Genomic DNA, 16,673 nt, shown 5'->3' on the forward strand with positions numbered 1-16,673 from the left:
CTCATCCCCCTCCTTCAGTCCTATTTATTTGATTTGTCAGTTTTTATTGCAATTTTTTTTTTGGTCCTCTGTACTTATAAATGTCAGTCTGTACTAGAAATGAGATTGATCTCATGAAGTGGGTCTGTTCCATGAAAGTTCATCACCAAATAAATCATTTTGTTACTTTCTTGTCATGACCTTTGCTTTTGACTCAGAAGTCACTTTTCTGAAGAGCTCAAATAAAATTGTGAAGCTCCAAAAAAGTGAGGCATTGCCCTGACTCAACTCCTGAACACTACTCGGTACCATGGCCCTGCAGTAAAGGTCCACACTCAGTTACAGCTTACGAATCATGCAGTAACCCTATTCAAACTTTATCTTTCTATCCAAACAGTCTGACCCCCCATGAGTATTTCAGTCCTGTACTCTAATTTGTCCAAGCCACAGCTGTTTCTGAACAGATCCTGTGAGATCAACCCATCCAGAAATTTAAAATTCATTCTCACCCACACTGAGCTTGCGTTGACTCATTTTCCCAAGAAAAATCCCCTAGGCTTATCTTCAGCAGAGCTGTAACATCTGTTATAGGCAGAAGTGGTGACAACATCCCTCTTACAATAGTAGATTGTGCTGGGAAACTGACTGTCTCCCAACACAAAGGTCTGTCTTCAACATTTGTGTATTTTAGTGGTCACCTTCTGTTTGGCATTTTGTTTTGTTTGGCAGCAGTAGAATTAGTAAGCCCTGGTGTACTACATATACCCCTTATCACTTTCTGTCCCACGCCTTGTAGAAGAGATTTACACTATTAGTTACTGTTTCCTGGGATCAGTTAGCTTCAGCAAACCAGCTAAGCAATCACTATTCCATTGCTCCTTCACTTACTTCTTTTAACTACTGGGTGACAGCTAGCAAAAGGAGAACTTGGAACAGAACAACAAGGAGAAATGAATCTCTTACCACACCGAAAGAGAACTGGAGTTTTGACCTCGAGTGCTTGAGAAGGAAAGTTTCCTTCTCATCTAACCTTACTTTATACTACAGAGATTGGCTTTTTCCATAGAAATAGGGAATCAAAATTACAACTCTGACTCCTGTTGTACAGTGCCTTGCCCTGGTTCTCTGCATAATATAGCCTTCCCTCCCTTGTGTGACTTTATTTCAGTGACGGAATCCTAGGTCAACAGTTTTAAATTAAAGTATTTGGAAATTCTTTTTCATCAAACAGCCCATAGAAAGGTACCTGCTATTCTAAGCAACTGTAACATTTTTTCCCTTATCTGTGAAGTAATACAGATAAGGAAAGAACTGAATGGACAAAAACTTCTGGAGATTAGTAAAACAGAATTATTTCCCATTCCCTTGGTCCCTGAACATTTTCATTTCCTACACCAAAAGTACCAAAACCATGCAGGAGTGAGGCTCAGGTATTCCCATCTAAAGTTGAAACTGTAAATACCCAAAGTGTGACATGAAAAAAATCAGCTTGAGATTTACAGACTAATTTTGTATAATAGAAAGTTTAGATAAATACCCAAGCTTTAGGACGCTTATCCACGACATTTTAAATTTCTCAAGCTTTGAAAATACTGAAGCAGCCTTTTGTGAAAAATACAGTCCCCATGTTTTATAAATATATGGGTTAATCACACAACTCAACTTCCATGAAAAGTGTTCACAAAGGTACTGACCTACAACCAGACACAAAATGAGAATAATTCAATATGGCTAAAAAGCTGTTTTAAAGGATGTCTGTTCTAAAATGGTTATACACGAGTCAATATGGAATGAATAAAAGAAATTCTGAATGACCACTAAAACAGAACTGATGAGAAAAGTGCAGCATTATTTTTTCCTGTGGAATAAGAGTAAATTATATATTACTTTGAAAATCCAGCACTTAAAAGAAATAGAATGTACTGAAAAATGTGATTATATGAGACTGTGGTACAAAACCAAGCAAATCCTTTGCGACCCCCCCCCCACAAAGAACTGGCTACAGATTTAAAAGACTTGGCTGATTTTCATTTGGGGCAGACATTTTTACACCTACCCTTTCCTGCAGAAAGTTAACATCAAGAATTTCATTATCTGTACTAGACAAAATGATGCTGATGCCAAGCCTTGTCTAGACCAGTTTTTTAATATGTATTATTTGACACAATGATTCAGAAAAGGTCAAATCTACATATTCTGACAAGCACAAGTTACCTAGCACAGTTAATTAGGGGATTTAGTTCATTTGTTTTTGGTACAATCAAAGTTTATACACAGCCATCAGCATTTTGTGCAAAGTCAAGTCCAATCTGCAATGCATTCCAACATTCAACATAGAGAGCAATAATGGTCAGTATATGTTTCTAGAGCTGTTGAGATTGGAGGAACCACGCAAGCCTGCTGGCATCTAAACAATCCACTTCTTGTGACTGTAAAATGGGGAAATGTAGGCAGCTAAACTGAGGCCAGGGTCCTATAAGATGGTTCGTATTAAATGAAACCACACAATAATTATATCATTTACTGCCTCAACTGGGTCATACCCAACTGAGACTATAAGCAATATCTGCCATAAAAATACTTGAACATGCATTTTTCATGTTATACCTAATGAGTTGTTTCATGCTCACATTAAGTGGCTCTACTCCACTAATCCTACTGGGGTGCAAGTTGTTAGATACATGTGATTCTTAAAGAGCTCTTTTTACATGCACAGTAGCAACTGCAGCTACTGTATTAGAATTGGAGTCCGTTTATGGCACAGTTATCCTCAGAGTTTTTTTTTTTTAAATTGGGATCTTCCTGAAAAAAGCACACAAAATATGCCATCATCCCATCCACTGTGTCCGAAGAAGCACGGCAAATACCCACCAGATTACTGTTATACAGGCACACAGATGAAAAAGCAGTTTCCTTTTCCTTTAAAGCAAGTTATGAAATACATACACCCTTATGAGTTACACCCTTTATGAACTGGCACCACTCCACTGACTTCCCTGGAGCTGCTGCTCGCCTATTCCTACGTAAGTGATGGCAGGTCTATACTAGCACTTAAGTCAATATACTTTACATTGCTCAGAATTTAAATGGGACCTGACTTCACTAATTTAGTAATTCAAATATATCAAGTCCTTAAAAGCAATCGGCTAGATTCTGGGCTTGTACTGCAATATACCTAAGGTAACTCTACTGAAGTCACTGAGGTATTAAACTACAGGTTGAACCTCTCTAGTCCAGAACTCTCTTATCTAACAACATCCATTGTCCAGAATGATTTTAGTTCGTTGGATGCCTGCTTATCATGGGTATGGCCAGATTTCCCTTTGCTCCATAAAGTTTGTTTACAGCCACCAGTCCTGGCTCTCAGTTTTCTGTGCTGTCATTCAGCTGTAATTCACCCCTAAATGTCTTCTAAGACTCCAGCAAGCAATGGAAGTATTAATAATGCTGCTAGGCAATATTGACCTCCCGTGGTTCAGCAAATTCTCTCATTCAGCATCAATCAGGTCTCAAGGGAGCTGGAACAGAGAGACTCAACCTGTAGTGTACGTAACAAACAGAATCAGGACAGTCTCAGAGGGGTAGCCGTGTTAGTCTGTAGCTTCACAAATAACAAGCAGTCCTGTAGCACATGACAGGCTAACAAATGTGTTAGCTCATGAACTCTCATGGATAAGACCCACTTCTTCAGCTTAATCTTAGTAAATCTCAATAAATTGGTTAGTCTTTCATGTGCTGTAGGACTGCTTGTTATTTGAGAATCCGGACAGGTAAGTTTAATCAAGGTCACTTTTGATTCTAAAACAGGATGCCTCTGAAAAGTCAAATTAACAAACAAAAGACTACATAATGCAGTGGCCTGAGTATACTTCCTAGCAAACTTCTACCCATCACAAAAACAGTCATATCTCACACCATAGGTGCTGATACCATGAGTGCTCCAGAATCAGAGCACCCACAGGGAAAAATTAGTGGGTTCTGAGTACCTACAATCAGCCTATCTCCTGCTATCTGCCCCCTTATCCCTGTATCTCTCACCCTCTCCTGTCCCCATGACCTTATCTCCCCTGCCCTCCCAGTGCTTCCAGAGTGCTGCAAACAGCTGATCTGCAACATTCAGAAAGCTCTGGGAGTCAGGGGGAGAAGCAGGGATGGGACACGCTCAGGGAAGAGGTGGTTTTTGTAGGGTACACTACAAGTTAAATATTCTATTATATTCTAAAAAGTCGTCCTTAGCAGTGAAGTACACTCACTAAGGCAAAATAAGAGTTCCAGAATTTGAAATGAGAAAGGTAACATAGTACCCCTCAGCATCTTCCAAAGTACTGGTTAGTTTTCTTCTTCAAGTGCACCTTATTTTGAGAGGTTCTGCATTTTCATCATTCTTTTTCTCTTCTTTACTCAGCAACAGCTGGAAGACCATCTGCTGTATTGAAATCTATGCTTCTCTTTTGTCCCACCAAATTACAGATAAAGATGCAGATTCACATGGTACCCGTGGCAGATTTGACACATGCCAAGCTGTCTGCCCATCTCCATCCACGTACCAGAAGTCATCTACCTTGGAGGTAAGGGTGGAATGGGACAGGGTGGGACAGAGCAGGGGTAGGACCCAGAGTGGGCTGATCACCCCCGAACTTCCTCTGTCAGGAACAGAGTTAGTGCCTATGTCTCACACCCTGATGGAAGACTGAGCCTTAGCATCTGGCTCCTGACAGGGATTCCTCTAAATAAGGGTTAGAATGTTGGGAAGATTCCTCTGTCACTTTACGTGATATGAATTTTCCTAGGCCAATACCTAGCCTCCTTACTCATATGAGTAGTCTCGTTTACTCCAACAGGGCAACTCACTAACACCACAAGGGACTTGGCCTTGTGAATAAAAGAAGGAAGTGGCCTTGCGAAGGACATCTTATATTAAATTATGTTAGCTCAGAACCTTTAACAGAACTATTATTTCACTTCAAAAGCAGGAGGGAAAAATGAGAATGAAGAAGCAGTGTTAAAAACCCCTCATGTTAAAACTTAGTATTTTATCTCCATGAGACTGCATAATGTGCTTGTAACTCAGGGTCACCCAGCATGGCTCTATCCCAGTCTAATAGCTGGACTGCAAGAGTTCATACAGCCTTTGTGCTAACAGAGCTTGGCTTTTTCACTTAGCAGCAAAAACTTACGCTTTTAGATCTAGAGAACCTGGGTTTGAACAGTGCTACAGACAGGACACCCGTGGCAGTGTTACAAACGGCTGAAATTAAAATCATCCTATCTAGTTTCTGGAAATTTCCCATACCTGCAGTTGAGGGGCACAATAATACTTCCGACAACAAACATGACGACAAACTTGACTGTGCCTCCTGCCCAAGATCCACAGATGCAGGGAATAAAGGTAACTGTAGAAGGCCAGAGTGACTTTCATACAGGGACACCGCACCAGCATTGCTCATCCACCAACTTCTTGGCCGTTTGTCTCCATTGACATACAAGCTGTCATTTGTACCTTGTATGTCACCAGAGAAAAGTATCAGGTGCAGTGTTTCTTCATACAAGAGTCTTCAACAGCATTTGAACAAACATAAAGAGAAAATGTGTGATCCATTAGCCCAGTGCAATACCTATGTATCAAATGATGCATGAAGACCGGAACTTTAATCTAGCTGAGTGTGCTAACTTGCAGAGTGTTACATAGAGGGCCTTCTGACAATTACATAAGCAAAACAGACCTGCTTTCCAGAGACAGCAGCTGAGACACACTTAGCATTTGGCTGACATGGTATCTCTAGAGGCAAACGTGTCCATTTTTAAATGCAGATTATAACTTTATGAATAAGGAAACACTTTGCTCGTCACGCCAAGACTGCATACAAAAAGGTCTCTAACGTATTAAGAGTCCTAAGGAATGTCTTAGATCACCTAATCTCTGTTAACGTAATTGACTTTTGGGCTGCTACAGTCAAGGATCTGACAGTGCTCCCATCATAAATACTTATTTTCAGGAGTCAGAACTATAATTCAGTATGCTTGCTTCAGGCTGAAATTTAGCCAATAAGGTCAATGCCAGGAACAGTTCTGCCAAGTTTAAGCAATAATGTCCTCAGCCCAAGCCCTCTGCCAAATAATGTGTGAATAGCCAGACGTCTACCATACTCTGACCCACGTGGTTTTTATTTTCATTGAATGAAGACACATGAATTACTAGTTAATTAGCATCAGTGCTTGTGGATACTTGAAGAATTATTTTAGAAGCAGCCAGTATTCAGAATACTGGTCACTACAGCATGATGGCTGAGGTTCAGTTCTTAGATCCAAACCTCATAGGGCTACTGTGCACCCTACGGAAAAGAGAAAAGGGATAATGGATCCCTGAGCCACAAAAGGCAAATTTTTGAAAATCTACTCATAGAAATACAGTTTCACCCCTGGAGTTTTAGAGACTATGTAAAACCATTTTGGTTTTGCATTTGTAGATTATTTTGTTACCACGACCACATCCATAGAATTACAGTTGTGTAACTGATAACTTCTTTAAATCCATATTGTCTCTTTTTTAAGTACAGGGGGAAATCAAAGATATACAAATACCTGCCAAAAGTGGCTAGTAAGCAAGAGATGGGGTCAGGGAGAAAACAGCCTAAGACTCCAGGGATAGAAGGCACAGCCACAGACAAACAGTGCATCTTCATTCCTTGGGTATGTCTATACTGCAAAGAGATGACCACATCTGGGGAGCTGACAGCTTCAGTGGGCCCCCCAGGCATGGTTTTTGCCTCCCCCTCCAGTCCTCCGAGCTACACGGAGACCTGGGCCCCTTTGAATTGCTAGGTCTTGGGACAACTGCCCCCCACCTCTGCCCATCAGCAGGCCTGCCTGCATTTGGACCACAACAGCTGATTTGGGCTTGCCAGACTCAAACTAATGAGTTATTTATTTGCAGTGTAGACATACAGGCTGAGGCTGGCGCCTGGGCTCTACCAACCTGCAAGGTAGGAAGGTTCCAGGACTTGGACTGGGTTTACCAACTTTCTAACTGCACAAACCTGAGCACATTTACCCTGCCTCCTGCTCTAAAGCCCTGCCCCTGCTCCCTCCATCACTGGCTCTCTTCCACCCTCACTCCCTTTCACCAGCCTGGAGCAGGGTATTGGGGGTGGGGTGAGGGCTCTGGCTGGGGGGTGCAGGCTCTGGAGTGGGGCCAGGTGTTTAGGAGCAGGCTCCGGATGTGCGGCAGTACTCATCTCAGGTGGCTCTTGGAAGCAGCTGACATGCCTGGCTCCTAGGCAGAAGGACCAGGGGTCTCTGTGCACTGTCCACTCTCACAGACAGTGTGCTTTTGCAGTTCCCACAGTCTATGGGTCCTGGCCCATGGGAGCTGTGGGGCTGGGGTTCAAGGCAGGGGTGGTAAGCAAAGCCCCCCCGGCCACCTCTAACACCTAGAAGCTGGACATGAAGCTGCTATACACAGCTAGGGCAGGCACAGAGCCTGTCTTCACCCCATGGCACCACAAAGCAGATTCTGAGCAGCCCAGACAGCACAACTGCCAGGATCCCTTTTCCCTGTTCTGGTCAAAAACCAGATGCCTGCCAAAGCTAGTTTGAGCAGCCAAAGCCCCATGAGCCCATCAGCTGGCACAGGCCAGACACGGGTGTCTAACTATAGTGTAGACATATCTCCACTGTCACAGCAATAATTGCATGATTCCACCCTGCAGTACTCACATGTTTCAGAGGAGGAAAGGCTGAGACTGTGGCAGGTGGTCTTGACTGGCTGGCACCACCTATAAGTTGGAAATCATGCAAGTTGGACAAAGGGCATAGGTGTGGGGGTACTGCAGCACCCCTAGTTTTGGGCATCCCAGCCCCACAGCTCTGACAACTGGGGTCTCAGCTGCCATCCTGGCTGACCTAGCCCGCACACAGGGGCTTGGCCACTGGTCAAACATTTTTGCCCCAAGTACAGGGTCCTGGATGTGGGATTCTGCCCCCCAGCTCTAGGGTGCACAGACAGTGGTGGGTGCTGTTCTGCTTTCCCACTGACAGAAAGACCAGCTATCCAAATAGTTGCCCTGACCCATTCTAGCGTTCCCTGAGTAATAAGGCACATATCACTCTCCAGGCTGTAGGATGCATTAAAGAGGATGTAAGTGAAGGCTCGGACCCCTGGAATGGGAGAACAAGATTTAGCTAGCCCTGCAAGAAATGTATTACAGTAGACTCTCCGAGTTACAAACTCACTGGTCAACCTCATGCCAAACTTGGAACCAGAAGTATGCAGGCATCAGCAGACCAAGAGAGAGAGAGAGAGAGTGTGTGTGTGTGTGAGACAGAGAGAGAGAGAGCAGATATAGCACAGTAAGTACTGTATTAAATGTAAAGTAAAAAGGGAATGTTTAAACAGGATTTGACAAGATAAAGAAACCTTCTGGGCTTGTTTCATTTAACTTAAGATTATTAACAGCAATGTTCTTTTTCACAGAAAGGTTTCAAAGCTTTATTAAATCTATGTTCAAATGTAAGCTTTCGAAAGAAAAAAGCGTAACATTTGTTCTGACGTATGAACATTTCAGAATTGTCAACAACCTTCATTCTCAAAGTGCTCAAAACTCTAAAGTTCTACTCTAATTGCTAGCTCATCCTCTCTTTCACTGGAAAGTTACATACATAAATAGGATCTCTTCCCCACCATTTAAATGTTCTAAATTACGGTTTGGAAACCTGGTATAGAGCATGCTAAGCTTACAACCAATCGCTTAAACTGGCTAAGAGTTCCTGGCTATCAGCTTGCCTTTCTCATCCAATTTCCATAGAAAATGAAAACACTAGAGAAAGGGGAAAAAAAGTTTCTCTAAACCCAGTTGGATGCTCATTTCCATAGCTATGAAAGCAGGAAACAGCTGAAATTATTAAGAGTCCTCACTCCGTTATTTTACTTTCGTTCCTTCCAAGTCGTGCATCCACAAGAACAGAAAGGCAGCCAATAGCAAGCACAAAAGGATCTCCAGCCCGTCAGATATTGGCCATTCACATTAAGTGGCAATAAATGAAGTAAAATAAATACAATAGCATTCAAAATTTAGGTGTCTGAATTCCGAGAACTTTTAGTATTTTGAATTTGGAAAAAGCTACTAGTGTACTTTCTTTACCTACCACACTCCAATTCCTCCTGCGCCTTGAAGAGGGGTAACTTGTTTTTTATTTGGAAGCTTAATTTATTAGTAAGCAGATTACTGAGTTTATAACCAAAATCTGCACAGCCCGCACTTTCTCCTGACAGAACAAGAAATCGGCCTGGCCAAGTCTCTGCATAAGAGCCAGAGGGAGGATGTAGCACTGCTTCTAGGAGCCACTTAAGGTAAGTGCTGCCTGGAGCCTGCACCCCTGAACTCCTCTCTCCCAAGCCTCAGGCCCAGCCATAATTCCCTTCCCATCTTGTGAATCCTTTGTTCCCAGCCCAAAGTGCCCTCCTACACAGGAAATCCCTCATCCACAGCCCTGCCCCAGAATCAACACCCCCAGCCAGAGCCCTCACTCCCTCCTACACTCCAAACCCCAATTTTTGCCCACCATACAATTTTCATAATGGATATGGCCCCCAAGCCAAGAAGTTTGCCCAGGACTGCAGTAGACATTTTTTTTTATCTTCGTTGCTCTCATAAACGTCCTGCCTCACTAACACAACCATAAATACAAAGGGTAGTGGCAACTACTGAATGTGCTATTGCATCCAAACCAACCTGGCAAAGAGGAAAAGTGACTTTTGGATTTTGGAACAACTGAGTGGAACTCAAAACTCAAAATTACCAAGAATTTTATGATGACACCAGTAATTGCTGTTAAAGAAAATCAAGTAGCTTCTTTGTGATACAATGTGTGTATATGACAGTAACATTTTGTAATCTGTGTTAAAGATTAAGTGTTTCTTCTGGAGCATATCCTGGAAAATTTAAGAAGCTCTACAACATTTTCTGTATAAGTCAAAGTAATTAACTTGCTAACATAGAGCTGATTGAAAACATATTGGACAGTACCTTATTTTCAGCCTAATTTTTTTCCCATTCTTTGAAACCACACACAAAGAGCGTTCCTTGCCCATTTGGGTAAGTATAACTCCCAGTTAATTTAAAACTCACACAAGTACTTTTAAAGGAGCACCTACCAGGCATTTTAATTTTATTACAGTACAAAGGAATATGAAAAAAGACAACCCTCCCCAGCCACCCAACAGCAACTCTGCATTTCTGTCACTGTTTCAAGAAAAGGAAAGACCTTCACCACAAAGGATCTGACCCTGAAATAGTTTACTCTGGGTATGCCTAAATCAGTTCTGATTTTTCTTCCACCATTTTGTTCCACCACTGTCAAAACCTACAGAACTAGAAGGTTCTGTAGTGAGGAGAGTGGTTCCCCTACTTTTTTCTTCCTGACACTGATTGTAATACCGTGTACTGCTACCTGGGGAGGAAGTTAAAGATGCTGGAATGTACTCCCCTAATCCGAATCTCTGCTGTGACATTAGCTTGCACTGCCAGTTGCTCACAGGAGTAGGCTTGGCCTTTCAAAAGGACAATTAAATGTGTTAATGTAAGAGAACGAATGCTCGGGAGTGCTTATAAGTTTGACTACATTTATGTATTCAGAACTATGTCAGGTAGCAGCAGGTACTAAGATCTGGAGTGTACATTCAATACGTAACACTAGGGATGTTAATATTTTACTGCTAAGCCTCATCCTGGTTATGGTTAACTGGATTGAACAAACCCACACCTACTGTGGACAGGGTCACTCCATCCTGGTTAAAGCAGAACCCATCAGTGGCAGTCCTGGGAGCTCCGCAGGCAGAGCACTCCAGCCTGGCCAGAGCAGCCTCCTGTCTATGGTAGCCCCAGAAGCACACATGCAGGGGTGTTTCAGCCAGGCAGAAGCTGTGCCTGTCCACACCAGGGGGCTACTCCATCCCCCTTGCACTGGAGCATCCTCCACTGCCATCTACCATCTAAACATAACTAATTAAACAATGTTTTGTACCCCTACTTAACACACATTTCTGTATTGAGAGTGAAGGAACCAGACTTAATTATGAGACATTTACATTGTCAAAAAAGCAGGGAACCAACAAAGAATTTCTTCTTCAATAGAGTATCTAACACAGGTCATATCAGGCAGAAGAATGGAACCATTCAACTGAGACTTTTTCCAGGGCTCTTAAACACCATAACATGCTGAAATAGCAAACGCATTATTTTCTCTAAAGTAAGAAGCATATATATATTGAATGCTTCAGATGAATTAACCTGTGATACAGAGGTTGGTGTGCCTACAGAGTATTACTGCTTAAGTAGATCAGACTGTCTTAAAAACCTTCGCCTCTACATTTCTAAGACGCTGCTGTCCCCCTTTACTGATTCTGCAAGTTGTTAAGTTCTTCTGAGAAAAGAGACTATCTTCAAGTCCCATTAACTTTAGCATAGAGTACCTTGTAGGAATGGGCTCTAGATGATTTCAATAGATTAGAGTAGGGGTGCTCAAAGTTGGCCCCTTCAGACGGGGAGGGCATGACATTTTGTAAGGCAGGTGGAGCACGATTGCCTGCTGAGTCTCAGGTTCATCCATCTCATTAAAAAGGTTGAATTGTGTTACTGGTTTTATTCATGCATACTCAACATTTCTACACTGATTAATAAAGCTTTTGCATTCTACATACTTTCTTACGCAAGCTGAAAGGGTTGTTGTGGTTTTTTTTTTCATATGAACATAACCGAAATTTCCAGTAGTTTGCATTACATTAGACAGATTGGGGTGCGAGGGGCTGCTAATTTGGGACAAGAAGCGGGGCCTGATGTAAAAAGTTTGCTCTCCCCTGGATTAGAGGGTTGGCAGTTACTCACGTTTGACTCCAGAAGTACACCAGGTGGGGGGGGGAAGATGACATCAACATTTTAAAAGATTGTTAAAAATAATGAAACCACTAAGCCAATGATGAGCATCCTGCAACCCGCACACAGCCCACCATGGTTCTGTATGTGGTCCATGATACATTTTGTTTACCGATGCCCATGCACAGGGTTGCCAGATTCCACTGGTTTCCCTCTGCAAAGCTTTTTTTTCTTATCAGTGTTATGAAAGTGACACACACATAAAGGAAGGCCGTGTGAAATGATGTGTGGGCTGACTGCACACAACATTGATTGTGAGAGTCATGCACTCCCTCTGCATCCAATCACAGCACTGCTACGGTCCTATAGGCACACTCTGCAAATTCTAGGTATGCAGGCTGTTATGAATAGGGGCTGCAAAGGAAAGCCTAAAAACGTACCTGGAGAGCTAGGAAAGAGTTAAACTAACCTGCCTCTGAGGGAGGAGGCTTGCAGAAAAGTGACAAAGAGCCAAGAGGAGCGAAAACAAAAATTGAAACCTGAAACAAAACCACAGCATCATCTCTCCTTTGTTAGAAATCAGAGGCAATGTCTACATTACAGCAATTTGTTGACAGAAGATATCTTCCAACCAAATTTCTGTTGACAGCTCACAGACAAACTGCCAGGCGGATCGAAACAGCCATCTGCTCTGTTGACAGAGAGCGCCTGGATTGCCCAGCTGCTATCTCGAGAAAACGACCAACCAGAAGCACAGTAGACAGGCCTATCCGGTGTCCCGGAAGCTCTGTCTGTCGATAGAGGGCCCCCTGGAACATCCAGACTGGCTTTCTGTTGACAGAATCTGTCAACAGAGGCGTTCTGCTTCACAGGGAAGTGGCAGAACACTGTCAACAGAAGTGCCACATTCTGTTGATTTACTGTTGACAGAACACCTTGAGAACATGGACGCTCTGTGGGTTTTGTTGGCAAAACGCCAGTTTTATTGACGACTCTCTCTATTGTAGACATAGTTTTATTGTAGGCATCCTTCAGTTTGCATAGACTATGGATCGCGCCCTTTATAGTTTCAATTGAGGACTTCATTTACAGTGTCTATTGTTACAATGAAGACCCACACGAGAGTGACAGTCCTTGCTGCATCTCTTGCAGATGTGGCAGGTGTCTGGCAAGTCCTTAGTGTGCTTTCTGTGCACTCGCTTCTCCTCTGCTAGCTGTCTGCACTCGTTCTCTACGCCAATCGAGCAAGAGCTTATAACCAGTATCTGTTGCCTCCCGTGTTGATGCAACGCTGTTCAGCGATGCCGGAGTACCTCTCCGGACACGAGCCTGGGCACTTATTATGGAGACTCTGGGCTGCCAGACACCAGTGTCCCCCTCTCGGCTTTACTGATATAGTCCAAAGGAGAGGATAACCTCCACGTCTGGTACCAGCTCAGCTGCAGGAGTTGCCAGGACAGTGCCAGAAGTTGACACCGAACCGCCTTCGGACTCCACTCCAGATTTTCTGTCAGGGTTTACTCCCTTAGCCTTGCTCCTTCCCAGGATAACCCACAAGGCAGTGGGGTGTGGAGAATGTGGTTAAGGATAGTCAGAGACAGAGAAAAGAGGGGTCTTTCTCCAGGAACAGAGGGAAGAAATGAGCTCTTCCAGAACAGATGCCCAGAGCTCATTAGAATTTGGAAGTGGGAAAAAGTTTAAGTAGTCACATAAGATTTATTGTTTTCATTGTTTGGGGGTATTTGTTCCTTTTCTTCTCTCCTGAAACCAAAAATCTGGCCCTGGGAAAAATCCCTGTGTTTTGCTTTAATGCATGGTTTTTTAAGCCACATATAATGCTTGCAAAAATAGTCTTGTTTTAATAATAAAAGTTGTTTTTTTCTTTGTTAACATGTACTGGTTTATCCTTTGTGTCCTACAGAGGCTTAAAACTGCACGCCTGGCTGCAGGCATGTTACCAGACAGCTCACACTGCTCCCTGCACAGTGGTGGTGGTGGTGTTTGTTTGTTTGTTTGGGTGGGAGGGTGGAATGCTCTTGTTTACTCTTTCCAACTCCTTGGGAAAAGGAGATTTTGTCCTCAGGGAAGAGATTCCAATTAATATTTTTTCCCGGCAAAGGGGGGTTTTGTACATTTGGTGTTGGCAGCTACTGACTGATTTCAGGGAAAACTGAAATCAGGAAAACTTTTCTGTCTCTGGGATGTGCAGAGAGAAGGCCTAGCAGTGTTTTATTTGACTAGCCAGCACCTCCTAGTCAAATTGCCAGGATGGGGAAATCAGTCATGACACAAGCAGTTAGCAAAACTACCCTATCCCAAGAGACTGTCTTGGTTTCGACAACCCTGTGGCCCACTGAGATGATAGCCCACTCACTAGCCTGCATTGCCCATTGCTGCACTAAAGCTATAAAGTGAAACTATGTTCTTAATTCAAAAGGAAGAGTTTGCTTCACCTCTCTGAAGCACATACTGACTAGCATTTCAGGCACCAGCACATACCTACATGCCAGGGAGCAGGTTGTATTGCAACTACTACTTCAGATTTAACATTTGGAAAAAATCTATCCTTCAAAAGAGCAAATTTCCCTATGTGCTAAAATCTACCGGAAATCTGGCTATAAATGGGAGTTACTGAAAGTGTTAAACTCTTTTGAAAAAATGGTTCAGAATCTTTGTTTCTAACCTGCAAAATGAACTTCACAGTAATCGCTTTTGTGTATTTTGTACAAAATGTGTGTCTCGCTGCATAATAATCAGAACTGCTTAAAATATTTATGCGACACCCTAAGGAATATCAGATGTTTCTTGGCTAGCCAAGTCCAATCATATACTAAAATCAACTACTTTAACAAAAAGTAACCTCCCTCACAATATCACTTAAATGCACGAAAGAAGTATATAAGCAACTGTTCTCCCAACAACAATTTATAAGCCATGTATTTTGCATAGGATGTGTAGCACTGAACATACCAGCACTACAGGAAACTAAAAATAAATGTGTGCAGTATTTGAATATTAGTTTTTTCCACAAAAGTTTTGCCTCTATGAATCAACTATGAGCCAAACACTTAAAATTAAGAAAGTAAAGAAAAAATCAAGGTCTGGTCTTCTGATGCTATTTCCACCATCCCTGGACACAAGTGTTGAGACAGGTCTAGACTCCTTTGACTGAGACACTCTTGGTCAAGGACTAAGGCAGCTGGTTCACATCTCCTAATCCTGGGTTTGACTGGAGCTGGTTCATCTTTCAGCAAAGCTCCCAGAGCTGCTAACTCCCATAGACCTAAACAAGTGTTAGTAAGGATGGAAACTCTTTAGAAAATTTTGCTCTTGTATGCAGGGTCCTTCAGGCAGGAATTAGAATGCATTGTTCCTGAATTAAGGGTTGCTTCCTGGATTCAGATACCAGTTGATAGATCATATTGCTGCACATGCCTTAGTAACTGGGCCATAACCGCCCCCTGAACGTAGCTGGTATTTTCTTCCCCACATACCACTGCTTCTCTTTAAAGAAAAAAAGAGCTGGGATAATGCAAATATAATACTTTAAATAAAAGTTGTTTTGAATTTGCCAGCTAGCAAGGTGCTAATTTCATACAGTGGATACTAACGTATAGTCACTACGTAGGACTCAAAGTGTCATTTTAATTGTCTTCATCTTCTTGCTTGTCATGTTCATTTAGTCCAAACTCTGTGCTTTCGAAGATTTTATGTAAACAGTCATGGACTTGGATATCAATGACATAATTGTTCCAAGTCAACCACAATAAAACTTCATATTTAACAAGGGAACAGACCAGAGGTCTTAACAACTGTCCAGCTAAGACCAAAAACACACAAAAAATCCTATGAATGCACCAAGCCTTTTTACTCTTATTATTTTTTTAAAAAAATCAGTACTAATGATGGATTATTTACAATTATAAATAAATATCAAAATTATGGCCTCCCTTCAGAAGGATGCTTATGCACCCAACAACTATAGCTGTAGTCTATACTGATTTGTGAGTAGATTCAGACTATACTGATGTATTTGCATTCCACAGGTATACACACAATGGCTGTTTCTACACATGCCACTTTCTCTGAACACATCAGATAGTTTAGCTATGCAGCATCTGTAAGCATGTGATTAGTAATGTGATATTCTCACACACACATTGGCTATTTCTACACATGCCACTTTCAGGTTTTATACTAATAAAACCACCCAAAATATGCTAATGAGACATGGATGTAAATACCCTGTGCTTCATTAGCATAAGGTCACATGATTTGGAGTCCAGAAGAAGCTGTTCCAGACTCCAAAATTATGTGTAAAAGCAAGGCCCCAGGAAAATTTTCGGGAAGAAGGCGCCTCCGGAAGGAGGACTCCTTCCTGAAGATCCCCCGGGGCCTTGCTTCTACACGTATTTTTGGAGTCTGGAATAGCTTCTTCCAGACTCCAAATCATGTGACTTTATGCTAACAAGGCACAGGAAATTTACATCCATGCCTCATTAGCATATTTTGGGCCGTTTTATAAGTATGCCATAGAAACAGCCAATGTGTGTGTGAGAATATCACATTACTAATCACATGCTTACAGATGCTGCATAGCTACACTATCTGATGTGTTCACACAGAATTTCAGAGAGGCTGAAACCTAAGCAGTTGCTCATCAGTGCTAAATACAACTCAAGAATACATTTAGGAAGCAGTCATGAGATACTATTGCAGCTTTAAGCAACAAGCTCATCTATCAAAGTGGTGAAGGTGCTCTAGCATGGGGTTCAATGCAGGCTGCACAAACCTATCCAGAACCCTGGGTAATTAACCCATGCT

General features: G+C 42.3%; 1 protein-coding gene across 3 annotated transcripts in view; it reads right to left on the reverse strand.

Annotated features, from left to right (window-relative positions):
- PLOD2 (procollagen-lysine,2-oxoglutarate 5-dioxygenase 2) overlaps positions 1-16,673 on the reverse strand; it is a 124,333-nt gene that overhangs the window by 96,893 nt on the left and 10,767 nt on the right. The window lies entirely within an intron of this gene.

The sequence above is a fragment of the Carettochelys insculpta genome, chromosome 10 (assembly GCF_033958435.1).
Source record: "Carettochelys insculpta isolate YL-2023 chromosome 10, ASM3395843v1, whole genome shotgun sequence".
In the NCBI taxonomy this organism is placed as follows: Eukaryota; Metazoa; Chordata; order Testudines; family Carettochelyidae; genus Carettochelys; species Carettochelys insculpta.